Here is a 16003-nt window from a genome sequence, read left to right as displayed (position 1 = left end):
TGGTAAAATTGTGGGGATTTTTCAGAACCCTCCTTTTAATGTAAATGAAGTGTCGTGACCATGATGCAGGCAGAAATATTTTGCAGAGACTAGAAGGCTTTTTAAATTCTGAAAAATACAGGCTAACTTCTGAGATTTATAACTTATTGAACTTCTTATGCATAAAACATTTAGATTACTTTATTTAAATACATGATTGGATTGTTCTGCTGTCACTGCCTCAGATGTACCTGCTTGGGTTTTCTTTTCCATAAAGTATATTTAGTGATTTGAGTACATTTAAATGCAATTTGTCTTGAATAAGAAAAGTCTGAAGATAAAGTAGCTGTAAACAAATAACTAAATAAATAAAGCTGTAACAATGCAAAGGAGAGACACAAAGCTAGAAATTGAATAGATGGGAGAATTGTAAGCACTGAATATTGATTTCAGGCTGTAGTTCACAATAAGTGTATCTGCCTCTCTTGCTGTTTCATTTTTAAGTAGGCCAAGAGAAAAAAAAATATGAGTCTCTCTATCATTTTAGTGTGTAATTGCCTCTGTTATTTTATCAACCTTGTTGCATGATGGTGACAACCCAGGCTCAGGGCAAAACTCAGTTTCCACTCCATTTCAATATATACCAAGCAAAATCAGGTCTATAACCTATATGCCAACCCAATGTTAAGTTTGTAGGACTCTGGTGCAGACCCGAGTTCTTCCATATTACTCAGTGGCAGAAAACCTTCATAGTTCAGTACAGTTCCAGAGCAGCCTAGGGTGACCTGGTTCCTGGGGATTCCAATTCCTGCCACCCACGGTTCTTAATTACTCCAAGAGGTAAAATAGGAATTGAAAACTCTGCTTAAAATAAGATCAGTAGTCATGTTTGTCAAAATTCCTTCAAGTAAGAACTGAGCAAAGTTTGACACAGGGTGTACCTGCTCTGAGATCCACATTTCACCAAGAGCTCCAGCAATCACTGGACCTGAGTGAGTCCTGAGAGTTTGTGCTGCTGGACAAAAGAAAGCCCAGAATACACATTCACTCCTGTGAGATTGCTCCTCTCCTATAGACCCTGCCATTGTTCATGCCTTGTGCCCTCTAGCTGAATACCCACCAATTATAAATATCAATATATTTTATTGTTTCCAGTAGAATTAGACAAAGATTTATGCAAACTGAAGAGAAACTAGAGCATGCGAATTACAAGAGTAATGCACCATGGACCAAAGTTCCTGAGGATTAAAAAGAGAATTATTGTAAATCTATGAATGTGGAGGACAAAAGAAAACAGGTTTAAATCAAATCGTGATGTGCATTAGGTTTTTTTTTAATCATTTTTTTTTCTCCAGCATATTAATTGTTTCCAAAATAAAAAGAAGCAAAAATAAGTCTTACATACTGGAATAGTGTTAGAAAAGGATTAAAAGGATCCAGTCTCTCTTTGTTTATAGACAAAATGTGTTAAGTGCTAAAGTGCTGACATCAAGATATTATAGGCTCAATGCTCTGAATCAGATTCTACTGAAAAGCTGTCTCTCTTTTGACAGGAGCCTTACTTACAAAGACAAAAAAGGTCATTTTTATTTTTTTTTCTTGTGGAAGTTCTTTATTCTTTCTGACTTTTTAGCCTGTTGCCCATCTCTTTTGCTAGCTATTTGGGGTTAGTTTTGCAGCATAATTTGATCATGTTTAGCCCAGTGTGAGATCAGATTAATCTGGTTTTCTCCTTTTGGGTCATTTACTGCAAAATGTTCTAGATCTTACCAAATTGCAGGCTTCTCTGACAATTGAACATACAAGATGCATCCTTTGACGTCTTTGTCTTTAAATTTCCTTCTAAATATTTGAGAGTGAAAAACTCATGAAAGGGGAGACTAAATGTTCTCTATGAAATGTAATTAGCTTTCAGTCTTATGGCATGTCATTAAGTGGGCTTTGGATGACTTATAAATCATCTAAAATATACATACTACATATACATACACCCACACAGAGTAATTTTTTCTTCTGGTTTAAAAAACAAATACGTTGGACATCAAGTATAATATTTTTAATATGTCATGCCTTGTAAAATAACTGAATTTGTCCTGAAATTCTCTATATATAATATACAAGATATATTAATATAATTACCTTTCTTAGCAAATGCCTGGATATTTGAGTTTGTTGAATTTGGGCATTGCTTATGCTAAGTTTGTTACTTGTGGTGTGTTTGTGTGTGTGATTGTATGTGTGTGTTCTGTCTCCCCATTGAATATATATTTTATAATTCTTGAATATTGTTTCTATGTAATATATAACATCATCCTTATACAGTTTTTTTCCCAGTATAACTCCTCAAAAACCATCAACTCAACATAGATCAAAACAACCATGACTTTTTGACTTGGAATGTTTCAAAATTATTCTAAGCAAATGGTGTAGAAGGTTCAATGTTGCTATATTTTTTGAAGAACAAATTTGTTTTATTATAAGGTAATACCTTTATCACAAAATGAACATATGGGGCAAAAATGAAAAAGAAAAATAGCTAAAAATACTGTGCTCATCACTATTAGCATTTTTTGGTATATTTTTCTCCTACCAATTGCATTTAAAAATACCCAGTTTTCTTGATGACTTTACAACCATGTGGGTGCAGAAGAGATAGAAGAGGGACAACATTCATCTACCTGTGGACATTCAAGGTCTCTGCATAAATTTTGGTTGCCCATTTTATAAATTGATACACAGCCCCATGCCACATCTATTTTCTACTTTTGCCCTAATGAGTCCTCTGATTTTCTGTGTCATTCCAATTTTCCTAAAGTAACAAACAGTTGTACTGATGAATTCCTTCGTGACATAATGCTTCTGAGAGAAGACTAATGAGAAAGACCTCTGTACCCATCATCCTAGAAAAGATGTGCATTTTAATAGAGGTCCTCTGATGTTAATGACCCTATTTGATCATTACATGCTGTATACATATACCAAATAATGGCACACCATACCCCACAAATTTGTACAAAGTTTAAAAATCAATCAACCAATCAATACATGAGTCTTCTAGTATTAGTCTCATTTAATGCCAACCTTGAGCTGGGATTCCTGGCAGGGTATCTCTGAACACATTAGCAGTATTTGTTGAGCTCCCTCAGAGTGTAAAGTTCTGTGGTAGGATCCTGTGGTGCTTATGAAGAATATTCAAAGTCCCTGATTTCCCCCAGATGGCAATTTAATGCTAAGAAAGTTTTGTGCACATTCCACTGAAAAGAGTTGGGGCGAGTGAAGGTGTTGTACAAAGACATGTGGGGTCAAAGTCAAACATACCTGCATTTGAATCTGGCTTTGGGACAATCCAACCCAGGTTTAATGTGATTGAAGACTGTTTCCCATGTGTTAAAAATCAGATTAAGTGGCATCATTATCACGGTCCAGGCATATTCTTTAATACTTTAATTATTTTAGATCAGTTTTCCCTATTTGAAAACCCAATTATCTTACCTTTTTACAGGTACCAAAATGGTAGCATAAAGGATTAAAAACTTTCCGAAGGTCACACAACCTGCAAGTGGAGGAGACAAGATTTGATCCCAGGTAGTCCGAATTCAACATGAGGATGCTTAACCTCTCTTCTCCACTGCCTTTTGAGACTTCAGTGAGCATAAAGTAAAATAACATATATAAGCTCTACAGAATGTGCAAAGCTGTAACTTCTAAACACCCTCTGATTCCCTGATGAACTGAGAAGTTTTGCAAAAGACAAGGGTTTACTTGAAAGTGAAACTTGACTTGTGACTTAACAAGTAAAGGAAATAAAAAGTGGTTCTTTTTTTTTTTTTTTTTTTTTGAGAAGTAAAGAACATTTACCTGAACTTTAGTGCACTTTTTTGGATGTGAAATTCTTCTTCCCTCTTAGAATATCTTAACTCTATTCCAAAACAGATTCATGTTATCCTCCAAATTATTCTACTGAGAATTTTGAAGGTAAGGTCATTCCTTAGAAATAGCATAGCTGAGATGGATTTTAGAACACAAAGATTTCTACAAGTATAAAAGGCAAAAATTATTATGGTTATATTAATTCATTTTCTTCATCATTTATTTTATTCATCTAGTAAAATTTTCCCCTTAAGTTTATTAATATTAAATCAATTAAAATAAGCACCTACTGTACCAGACACAGTAAAAAGCCTCTGAGAATACAAAGACCATTTTTTTTTTTTTTTTTTTCATTTTGCATCACCCTGGGTACATTCATCATTCTTAGTACTTAGTATCCTTCTCCTTCTCAGGGTAAGATTACCCACAATTTGGTTTGGAAAAATTTAATCTCAATCCTTACTCTAAGCCTATGACCTTCAAAACCTGATAATATCTTCTGGGTTCTGTCACATGACATCCCTTTGGCCACGCTAATTTGTTCAGGGTTTGGGATATCCATTACTCCTATTTAGTCCTATTGACCCTCAGGAGTTTACTGAGAATTTTGGGACAAAGTCATCGATTTGCTCACATTATGTGGGAATCCTGTGCCTATGAAGTCCTTGGAAATTCTAGCAAATTCCCATATGGAGGAAAGCTAATCTTAGGAAGAAACCAACCCTATAGGTGCCAGAGTGTTCAGATAGGAAAAAAAAAAATTACAAAGAAACCAGATTTTTGAAGCTATTAGTAAATTGCTATTATTAAACCACCCTTGAAACTCTACTCCTTCAGTTCTCTTAGTTATGTGTGAACCAATAAATTCTCTTTATTATTTAGGCCAGTTGAATTGGAATTTATTATTTTATAAATAACAGTTCCAGCTTGCTATAAACTCCTAGTGTGAATGCAATCTAAAGTTCTTATCTTTCGTATCCATGAGAAACAAAGCAATGAGATTTATCAACAAAATAAGTTGCCCTCAGCTCTGACTCTACCTGGCATACATTTTGAGCTCCGGTGGATCTCTCATTGATGCTCAGCTACTTAGCCACAAAAGATTAATTAGTTAGCTGATTGTCAATGGTCTTGGTTTAGGTTTTTCCTTTTGTTTTGTTTTTGTTCGTTTCTTGTATGATTGCCAAGAACAAATCTGAGTATTGGACAAATGCCCAAGAATCTTTATAACTCCTTATAGTAGTTGAACCAGACACAGCACTTTTGATCAGAGACGAAATAACAAAAAATTTTTCAACCGATTTTTTTGAAGATATATTTAAAGACATTGCATGATATCTACTCTTGTTGAAATGTCCAAAGTAATCACAGAAAATTTTTAAGTATTATTTCTCCAATTCTTCTGTCTTCTGCTTTTCTCCTCCTCTTGCTCTACTCCATCCACACTTAACTATTTCAGGTATGTTCCTACCTTGGAGCTAGCTTCTGCATTGTCCTTCCTTCTATCCAGCAGAAACTAAACTGGTGATCCTCTTTGTTTTTTATTTTTCCCTAGACATCTAATTCTCTTATTTACTTGTCAAAAGTCTTTGCTCAAATATCACTTTTCTATGAAGTTCACCCTGTCACTGCACTTAAAATTTTAAATAATACCCTATGAGCCTGAAATTTGTTCTTCTCTGCCTTATTTTCTCTATATCATTTATTACCATTTAATACACTATGTACTTTATTTCTTTATTTACTGTCTGTCTGCACCCTGTGGAATGAATGGTATCTTCTTTTGGGCAGGGCAGTTTTCCACTTTGTTCACAGCTACATAACCAATGCCTGCAAGGATCCCTGGCACTCATTGTCTGATGTACATGTTTGCCAAACAGAGGAATCTGACCACAATCATTTGCTTTTCCTAGATGTCACATGGTAACCATGTCTCTACAAAGAAGAAAAATTAAGTAGATAAATATAATTACATATGAGAAAGATGATAACAGCTCAGCCTAAGAAACAGTTATCATTGAAATATGAAACACTAGAACAAGGAAAAACTTCTTCAAAGTTTGAAAAAAAAATTAAGGAATCAAGACTTCAATCCATAGAATGTAATTTATCGCTAAGAAATGTCTGAAAGGTGTTATTCCCATGTGGATGGAGGCCAGTTTAACAAGGAAAGCCTGAAAATTTGCATCTGCCTCAAATCATTCCAATGGTAAGCCAGGAGCCCTCAAGGAGAAAAGATCGCACATTGCTTACTCCATAGACAGGTCAGAGGAGAAGTGACATTTGGATTAGCCCCACTCTTAGAAATAAAATCACAGGACAGAATTCAAAGGGAAGTTTCTGATTCCTGTCTTTAGAAGAGACTCAAGAACCATCAACAAGGGAATAAGACTGGAAGAACTTTATATGCCCCTGTAACCTTCATCCCTTTCCCACGTTTGTTGGTTTTATCTCTTCGATATTTTCCTCTAAGGAATTAGCAGTAAAATCCTTAAAATAAAAGAGGTCTGTGTGATTCTGTCAAGGGTACGTAAATAAAGGGTCACACTGGCAAGACTTCACAAGCTTCTGTCTTTCTTTCTTGGTGGATAAGAAAACCCCAGAAGATAGACCTGGCGGCAGCTACTATCAGTAAGGAAAACTGGCATAGTCACCAACTTGCAGGAAAGATGCAGATCCCAATGTGATATGGGCCCGCAGCTGTGCTATAGAAATGCCTCTGCCTCTTCAACATTTAATAGTTTATCTCCTCTAGAAGATAGGGAGTTCATATGAAAACAAGTTCAAAATAGTTTTAAATATTTTTGTGGAGTAAACAATTCATGAATATTTTAATCAAAGGAGGAATGTCTGGGGTTCTTTTGGGAATGTTATGTTATGGGAAGCATCTCTAAAACCTCAAGGATGGCTTGGTGAGCATCAAAGGCCAAATGATAAGCTGGCTAGATGATTAGCTAGTTTGACTTATTGTAGCACATATGACCTTTTGATTAATTTAATTGCTGTTAAATGAATGTGCCTATAGAATTCTAGCCTAGTCTATTCCTTGGTAGAAGAAAACGTTTCTAAATAAAGTGAAATATCAAATGCATCTGATAATGAACCAAAATTTTGCCTCTTATCTCTAAAAACATTCAGAAAGTTATGACACACTTTAATGTCTATGATATTATCACTATCTCTTCCAAATTTACCAACTACATTTAAGATGATGCATCTCTATGTAATACCATATGGATTAAATAGAAGCTCTCAATCCCAAGTGATTTCATCTTCCTGAGGACATCTGACAATATCTGGAGCCTGGAGCAGGTGCTAGTGGCATCTAGTGCATAGAGGCCAGGTATGCTCCTACATTGCATTCTACAATTTTACCTCTCAAAAAAGTACTTTGTTGTGGAAACGGTACTCATAACAAAGAAGTACCCAGGTCAAAATGTCAGCAGTGCTGCAACTAAGAAACACTGATCACAGAATCTCAGGCAATGAACTTAGTAAAAATAAATCAAAACAGAGAATATCATATAAAGCTTATGTTTCCATTTTAATTTTTATTGTAACTTTTCCATCCAAATTTTCTTTAAGATCACATCAGAAAAAGAATGTGGTTGCTTTTAACCTATGACCTAATATTTTACAAGTGTGTGGTATTTAATCACATGAATTACATTTTTGTGCTTTCATTTTTTCCTAATTAATAAACAAAGGATTCCAAGTTACTCAATGGCACTCAATTGTGTTCTGACTCCTGGCATTTGGGTAACACATTGTAGATGACCAATAGCCTGCCTGTCAAAGCTTTGTTCTGAAGTAAGCTTATCAGCAAAAAATTGTGTCTATTGACTCAGATGAAAAATACCAAAGAAAACAGGACAGCAAGAATTGAAGTGAATAGAGGTCTCACTAGGACTTGTTGTTTCATTTTGAAATAAGTCTTCCATAATGTGATGAGATGTCCCGTATGGCCTGCCAGACACATTCCTTGAATGATGAGACAGGTCCCCAACAATGGTGAAGTGTTCTGTGAATCCCTGAGCGCTGTAACAATATACACGTGCAAACATTCCATCCCTAGGAGAGGATTTCTGGTAAAACAATTTGGCCCACTTTTCCAGTTCAAACAACTGCAGATGCATTCCAGTGTGTCATTTTCAATAAAGACAGGTGGTCCTCTGGTTCTTCATACCGGAACTCTGCTCTGTGCTATGAATGATATGTACACTGTAGTTTAGCCATACATGTTTATGAAGTATTTAGGGTGACATAAATCAGAAGCTCTCCAACTGGCTTTGAGTTGAACATTTTTATTCTCTACACATTTCCTGAAGTTGTAAGATAGTCCTTTCTTCTAGAGCACCACTATTAAAATTTGAGTCAGCCACTAGCATGAATGGTGTGTGAACTTTCTCACTAGCAATTGAATTAAGTGGCGGTCCTAATACACAGATAAGCTCTCCTTTGTTCCCATTCCAAGCCTGAAGAACTCGCTGTAAACTTTTCATGCTAGCAATGTCATGTGGCAACACTTGTGCACCTATGAAGGTCTTCATGTTCTGTGGTAAGGGTGAAAATAGAAGCACTTTTTATACTTGCATGCTTCTCTTATGCCTTCATTTTGCTGTTTGGTTAGAATAAAGAGCAAGAAAGGAAAAAGTCTTGGTTTGCAACAAAACAGTGTTGCTGTTTCTTTGGCCAGTGCTGACAGACAATGCCCTCTTAGTCGTAAATATCCAATAATTCCACTCATGGACTCCAACTGTGCCTTTTGAGGAGCTCAGTGGAGATTCCTCAGTACAGGATTCAGACTCAGGCTCCACTTCAAATCCTCCTAAAAATAGAGTTAAGAAGGTCTCTGCACCCACTGTAGAGACTGACCTATCTTAGGTGGAGGACCAGCAAACGCCATCTGAGCTCATTTACTGTCTATGGTGTCCCAGACTCAAAGAAAGATCAAGTACCATAGCCACATTAGATAGTGATATGTGAGGCTGGGTTTTGGAATGAGAGATTAGTTAGAATGCTTTCTTTTCAGCTTTGACACTATTTACAGCAAACTTAAAATTCAAGGTCAAATGAGACTTATAGGGAAAAAATACAGAGGACACTGTATAAAGTGGTATCAAGTTGCCTAGTATAAATGACAGCTCCTAACCATGTGTGTGACCTTGACTAAGTCACTTAACATCTAAGCTTAGATTTCCTCAACTATAGAATACAATAGTGATATTCCCTGCTTCATGGTTGGTTGGTCTACATGAATATATTAAGTTAGCTATAAGAATAAAAACTTACTTTCTAAAATCCAGATACCTGTTATGCTTTCAGATTAAAATGTAAATAATATAAAAAGAAGTGAAGTTTTCTTTGCTTCCTAAATAATTTCACATCTGATATTGTCTGCCAAAGCTATTTCTCTCTAAATGTCTTTTGACTAGGTTTTTTTTTTTTTTTTTTTTTTTGAAAAAAAAAAAAACACTTCTCATTTCTTTGGAAATGATATATATGTGTTTTCTAGGACAGTGATTTTTCAAACTTTACTATGCCTAAGAATTATTCAATTATGTATTAAATGTATTTTTCTAGGCCCAATCCTCAAATACTCTGACAGGCAATTTGTAGACCACACTTAGGGAAAAAAATTGTTTTAAGATGAATGTGAGACTCTTTTCCACTGATCTAGTCCTGTGAAAGTTTGCAGTGATGTGTGCCTTGGTTTACAAAGAATGCCTTGCACTAGAAAAACAAAAAATACAAGGACACCTTATATGACATTGAAGTTTTTACTTATCACTGCTTGCATAGTGCAGAAATTGATATTTTCAAATAATTATAGCATTGTATACTTCTGCATGGGCAACTTTATTTCCCCCCAAAAAAAGTGCTCTTAAAAAAAAGAAGTAGGAGAGAAAACTGACCTTGGAAGTAACACAGCACAGAATTATAACTATACCAAGGGAGCAAATGGCAAATTCTATTTCTGTCATATGAATAATGGACATCATCAAAGAAACAAAGTCTGTAAAAAGCAAATAAATTTTTCTATATGTTTTCTTTACTAGACATTTTCATTATATTTTACATCTTTATGTTAAATAAGGCAGCATGTTTAAAATCATATAGTAATAGGAGCTATCCACAATATTTGCCTAGAAAGTTTTTGACATCTTGATTTAAGCTTCCAAATTAGTTCCTCTGTATGTGGCTCCTATTCTCTTATTCAGAGCACTTTCCTTATTACTAGGAGCAGCTTTCACATTTTGATGACACTGATTTTATTTTTTTATTTTTGATTTCCAACCCTCCTCAACCCTCAACCCCAACATTGCTATTCCCAAAAGGTAAAATGAATAAAAGGCCCCTATTTCCAAGCAAATATATTGAAATGTGGCAATAAGCACATCAATGATCATAACATTGGAATTTTTAAATGAAATAATGGACTATCTAAGCAGTATTTCTATAGCAAAGCTATAATTTCACAATAAAAGGTCTCTTTTTGAAGGTAATTTCCCCCATCTCAGACTTGAGAGAGACCATCTCATCACACAGACTTTCCTGCAAAGAACAGATTTGAAAATGAAATTTGTGACAGGACTCTGCTTATTTGATGTCTGCAGCAACCCATGGTTTTGTATTGAAGTTTGTTTTCATTTAAAATTATTTTGGAAATAAGCTAGAAAAAAATTGTGTTGTCAAGACTTGATATCATTTCCTACAGCACTTCAACCTAGTATTAGGAACATTATATAAAAGACAAATTTGTTCTCTGTCTTCTCATGTACAAGCTTAATTCAGTCCTTGGAATGAGCTCATTGCATTCAGATAGCCATGTGTGAACCTTATGTTATTCTGCCCTTTCCCAATATTTAAAAACTGATATCTATCTCTTCAAGAGGATAAGTGTTTTGCTAAGTTGAAAAAAAAATTCCATTCAGGCTTGGTCTGCATTAACTCTATTGAATTCTTCAAATACATACCAGGTTAATGAAGGCTAACCCACGGTGGGCTAAATTTTTTGATAAATATCGAAGTTTTCTTTGATCCTGATAACCCACAAATGTTCAGCATGAGTGAGTTTTCACGGTCAGCATGCAATGATTTTGATATTTAACTTAAGCTCTACCCCAATGTGGTTTATTTTACTTATGTGGATGGTATGCTTAGAAGTAAGAAGCAAGAAAAATTGGAAACAGCACAAGGGTAGAAGACATGACATATAAGGTGCTTTTCCCAGTTTGGCTAAGAGTCTACATCATTTACTTGTGACTTAAAGGGCTCTCTCTTTGTATGTGAGTTCATTTGAAGTAAAACAAACAAAAAGTTCAGAGAATGCATCTTCACTTTATTTGACCAGCCCTGGGCTGCTTTCTTTTTTATGAATCCATGTCTCCCTTCCCCATCTTGACAAAGCTTCTGACCCTGACCAGGGATCAGGTGTCTTTCCATCACCTGGCAACAAGAGGCCCAAGAAGGATGAGATCAGGTAGGCTAAAGGTGTACAAATAGATAATGCACTGGAAAGAGCTACCTTCCCCTTCAATTATAAATAGCAACCTCAAAAAATAAATAAATGCATTGTAAACTCAATTTTATTTGACTCAGAATAAATCCTGTTTTCAATTTGTAGGATTCAATAGAAGCTAGGATTCAAATGGGAAGGAAAAAAGTGTCAATATGATTATAAGAAAATATACATGTAACCAACTTTCAATTCTGTTTGGATGTCCTAAGAAATCAGGAGGGGATTATCCTGGAGAAGGTATTTACTGGAAAAAAGCAGGAGGGGGCTTTTGGTGTACTGATCATCTTAAGCTCTGCATTGATACATATACATAAAAACAAAACCCAGGAGTTTGCCTTCTCAACACTAAGGACATATAGGACCACATTATTCTCTGATGTAGGGGCTGTCCTATTCTTTATAGGAAAGTGCAGCCATTCCTTGCCTCTACCCATAGATGCCAGTGTATCTCCCCTCTCCAGTTTTGACGGTCAAAATGTGTCCTGAAAAAAAATCTCCCGACCACCTTTCATGAAACTTAGCATTGTAAAAGACAATGTTAAGTTTCATGCCTAGAAGATGTAATTCTTTAAGGTAAGATTATTGCATCATAACCATGAGTAATATTATCATACTTGAAGAAGATTATGTGGGTTGGCATTACTTGAAATTCACACTGTCTCCAAAATCATTAAAGTTTATTATAGTTTTGATATGCCATGTTTCCCACTGCTTAACGTTCACACTTAACTACTATAAATCAAATACAGCCAATGCAGAAATGCTTTTGACAACAGATTGATTGATTAATCTCAGTTTTGAGCAGAATAATTGGCAAGAAAAGGGAACCCATTATAGGACTACATTATTTATAGAAACAAGAGGGCTCAAAATTACCTGCAAGTCAAGTATCTGAGAGTATTCTCAGTTCTAATAACAAAACCTGACTTTACAAATGGCCATTGAGACAGACGAGAAAGTAATTGAGAAGAATGAAAGTTGTCAGGTCTCTTGGCATGAAGAATTGCTAATATAAGTTCAGATTTTTCACAACAACCGATAAAATTAGTAGTAACTGGGTTATTACAGAGACAAGGCAAACAAGAAATTCATAGATAAAATACTGTGGGTAAAGAGTCAAACAAAAAGGTGTTTAAAAAATGAACATTAACATTCTAGGCAAACACTTTAAAAGGCTGCAGCGCCAGACTCACAAATACCGGCAAATCTTGATAACTCTTTTTATTAGGACAAAATGCTTTCTGTTTAAAGGGCATCCAACATGTTTTTGTTGGGCTTTTGTTTTGGTTGGGTTTTTTGCTCTGTGTATTTTTTTAAGACGACTTATGGCTTAAAAAGAAAAATAATGCCATCTGAATTCAATGTTTTACCAAGAACTGTTTATCAGTGTTTCATTCTGTGCACTCAGAGCATAAATGCTTTCTTTTTTTCCTGAAGCCAGATTTGGATCACTCACTTGAGCTGGGCCTGGGGGAGAAACACAGCGTGTATGATGAGCTGATTAATTACCAGAAATCAAATGCCTTGCAGTCCAGAGCTCTGAGCTTGAAAGCAAGTACCAGGACGGGAAGAACAGTGAAATCCACATGCATGCATGGACACACAGGAACACCTTGGGGATTAAGTTTCACTGTGGCCTGAAACAAAGGACTTAAGAATGATTGTTTATCCTTGACAATGTGACCTGTGCCAGATCTTTTTAAACAAGAGCTTTAAGCATACAACTTTCAAAGGCAAAGAATCCTGTTAAATCAACCTCCAGATATTGTCGTCTTTAAAAAAAAAAAAAGTATCAGCATGATTCTCATTGTTCTGCAACCCTTTTCACACTCCTTGAAACTTAGGTAGTAATTCACAATTAAAGGTTAGGATATGTCTTATTTCAAGTTTTGTGTGCATAAATAGAATCTGTTGAGGCTGTCTCTTAGGAAGAGCTTCTCATTTAAAGTGGAGTGCATGTCTACTGGGGAGATATAAACAGAGACAGAATAATATGAAATGTTGGTAACAATATACTGCCAAGCTCTGAAACCTTGAAAGCCATTAATAATCATAGATGGGCAAGATCAGCTTGTTCAAACTTTTCAAGTCTTCAAAGATCGTAGAAATATGCTGCTTATCCCTTCAGTTCACGGTGTAGGTTGGGTTCTTTTCCATGCCTAATATCCATAAAACCCCCATTAACATCACAGATTCATTTGTATCCGCAGACGAAGGTCAAAGGGTCCAGTACTGAATCCTAACACAGGAAAATTCACCTATTTTTAGTTGTTGGTTTTTAATTTTTTGCTTCTGGGGATCATTTGTTCTCCCAGAAATTGCTTATACAGTTTACCTTCCGTCTCCAACAAGCACTCATAGGACTTGGAGTTATGGTGCCACAGTGATGCTTGCACATGCAGGTCATCTCCCCAAAAGTTGGGTTGTAACCCCAGAGCCCATCTTTGCTATTCCAAATCACTGAAGCACCTGAGCCCTTGCCTAATATGAGTTGATTTTTAAAAATCAAAACAATGGATTAAAAAGAGCACTGGGCCAAACCCTTTCTAGATTCCACAAGATTGTCTAGCAAAGAAAACTGGTGGATTGTGAGCTCAATGGTAAAACCTAAAATTGCTCTTTAGTATTTACTTTCTTCTTTGGCTGCCTCAGAAAGCTCTGTGACACTAAGTCAATGGAGGAAGAGAGATGAGAGTTCCTCAAATTAGGAGCCAGGGATACTAGCCAAATGTGTAACTGTAAATATTTTAAGATGAACAAGTGGCACAAGTGGAGTTACTGTTTAAAAACTACTTTCAAGAGAAAACGAACACCAACAGGGAAAAACCTGGGGTGGAATTGCTTTTAAATGCTTGTGGAATTTGTCCCCTCTTCCTGTTCAGTGAACATTTTCTGCTTTGGAATTACCATTTTTTCCTGTCCCAGGAGTTAGCATCCTCTGGCACAGCAGGGTCCAGGGTAAAGGAAGGCACCTGCGCCTGGGGTTAAGAATTGAATCACCCTCATGCAACAGGACACTTAGTAAGAACCTAGCTGCCATCTGGGCTGGTGATCCTTATGTTACTAATTAGAAAATCATACGTCTCTCCTAGACTTGAACTTCAGGATGAAGAACATATTCAGGTATGTGAATTAGAAAGATGCAAAACAGATTGAAACTAGTTTGACTAGAAAATGCTGTTTAGTGGAAAATAAGCATGAAAATCACAATGATCTGAAAGTTTGTTATGGTTTAGATGTGGTGTCCCTCAAAAGCTCACATGTGAGACAATGCAAGAAGGTTCAGAAAATGATGGGATTGCAAGAGTCTAAACTCAATCAATGAATTAATTGCCTGATAGGGATTAATGAGTAGTAACTGAAGTGGTAAGGATGTTGCTGGAGGAGGTGGGAATTAGGACACGGCTTGGGGTATATATTTGGTATCTGGAGAGTGGAGTCTCTCACTCTGGTTTCTGATCACAATGTGAGTGCTTCCCTCTGCCACACTCTTCCAACATGATGTTCAGCCACACCACCAGCCCTGAGGAATGAAGCCAGCCTTCTATGGACTAAGACTTCTAAAACCATGAGTCCTCAAATAAACCTTTTCTCTTCCACAATTATGCTGACTGGGTCCTTTAGTCACAGCAGTGAAAGAGCTGACTAAAACAAAGTTTTTATCTACAGAATTAAAAAAAAAAAAAAATCAAGGCTTCAAAAAAGTTAAATAAAATTGGTAATCCTTACCCTCACACACCTCACCCTTTAACACCTACCTGGCCCATTTTCTTCCCTGTATCAGGCTTTCTTTCTTTCTTCCTTGGCTCCTCTATCCCACCCCTCATTTGGTGAGCCTGACAATAGAAAAGACAAACCATTCCTGTCCAACTAATACCTACAGTCCTCAGTACCCAGTTGTCTACTCCTACTCATTAAATAAGCCACTGTTAAATGATAATTATTTTCCCCTTCTTTTCCTCATATTTCCTTTATTTAATTTCCTGTTCAATTACTTGGCATCCCTCTTGGCATGCCATATATATATGGCATGCCAACTAATTGAACAGGAAATTAAATAAAGGAAATATATATATATATATATATATATATATATATATATATATAATATTTAAGGAGTTCTATATATCTATTTAGATATATATAGTGTGTGTATATATATATGTGTGTATATATTATATATATATATATATATATATATATATATATATATATATAATCTATTTATAGTGTTAAAATCCATGGGTAATTTGGAGAGGATTTTTGAAAATTTTACCAGAGTATGTGTATAGTCACTTTAAAAAGTTATATTCAAATATCTTCTCTTTATTAGACAAATGGTAATAATTTATGGATGATCTTACCCAAGGCTTCTTTGAGATGATGATATTTTTGTAGAAATATGAATTTCTTTTTTTACAAAAATTACATTTGAGTTTGAAATGCATTGTATGACTCTCTCCCCCACACCCCTTTGGCAGAAATTTTACCATCCTAATTATGTTTACCTTAGGCCAATATTTAAATTGATTTACATTCCTTGACATAAAAACTGCCTCAGGGATAGGGCATAGAAAGAGGGACTTGACCCAGAAACAGAGACAAGGAAGAAGTCTGCCCAGGGGTACAGAT

This window comes from Callospermophilus lateralis, chromosome 7 (genome assembly GCF_048772815.1).
Source record: "Callospermophilus lateralis isolate mCalLat2 chromosome 7, mCalLat2.hap1, whole genome shotgun sequence".
Lineage (NCBI taxonomy): Eukaryota > Metazoa > Chordata > Mammalia > Rodentia > Sciuridae > Callospermophilus > Callospermophilus lateralis.
The sequence above is the reverse complement of the archived record's forward strand: the minus strand, read 5'-3'. Positions refer to the sequence as shown.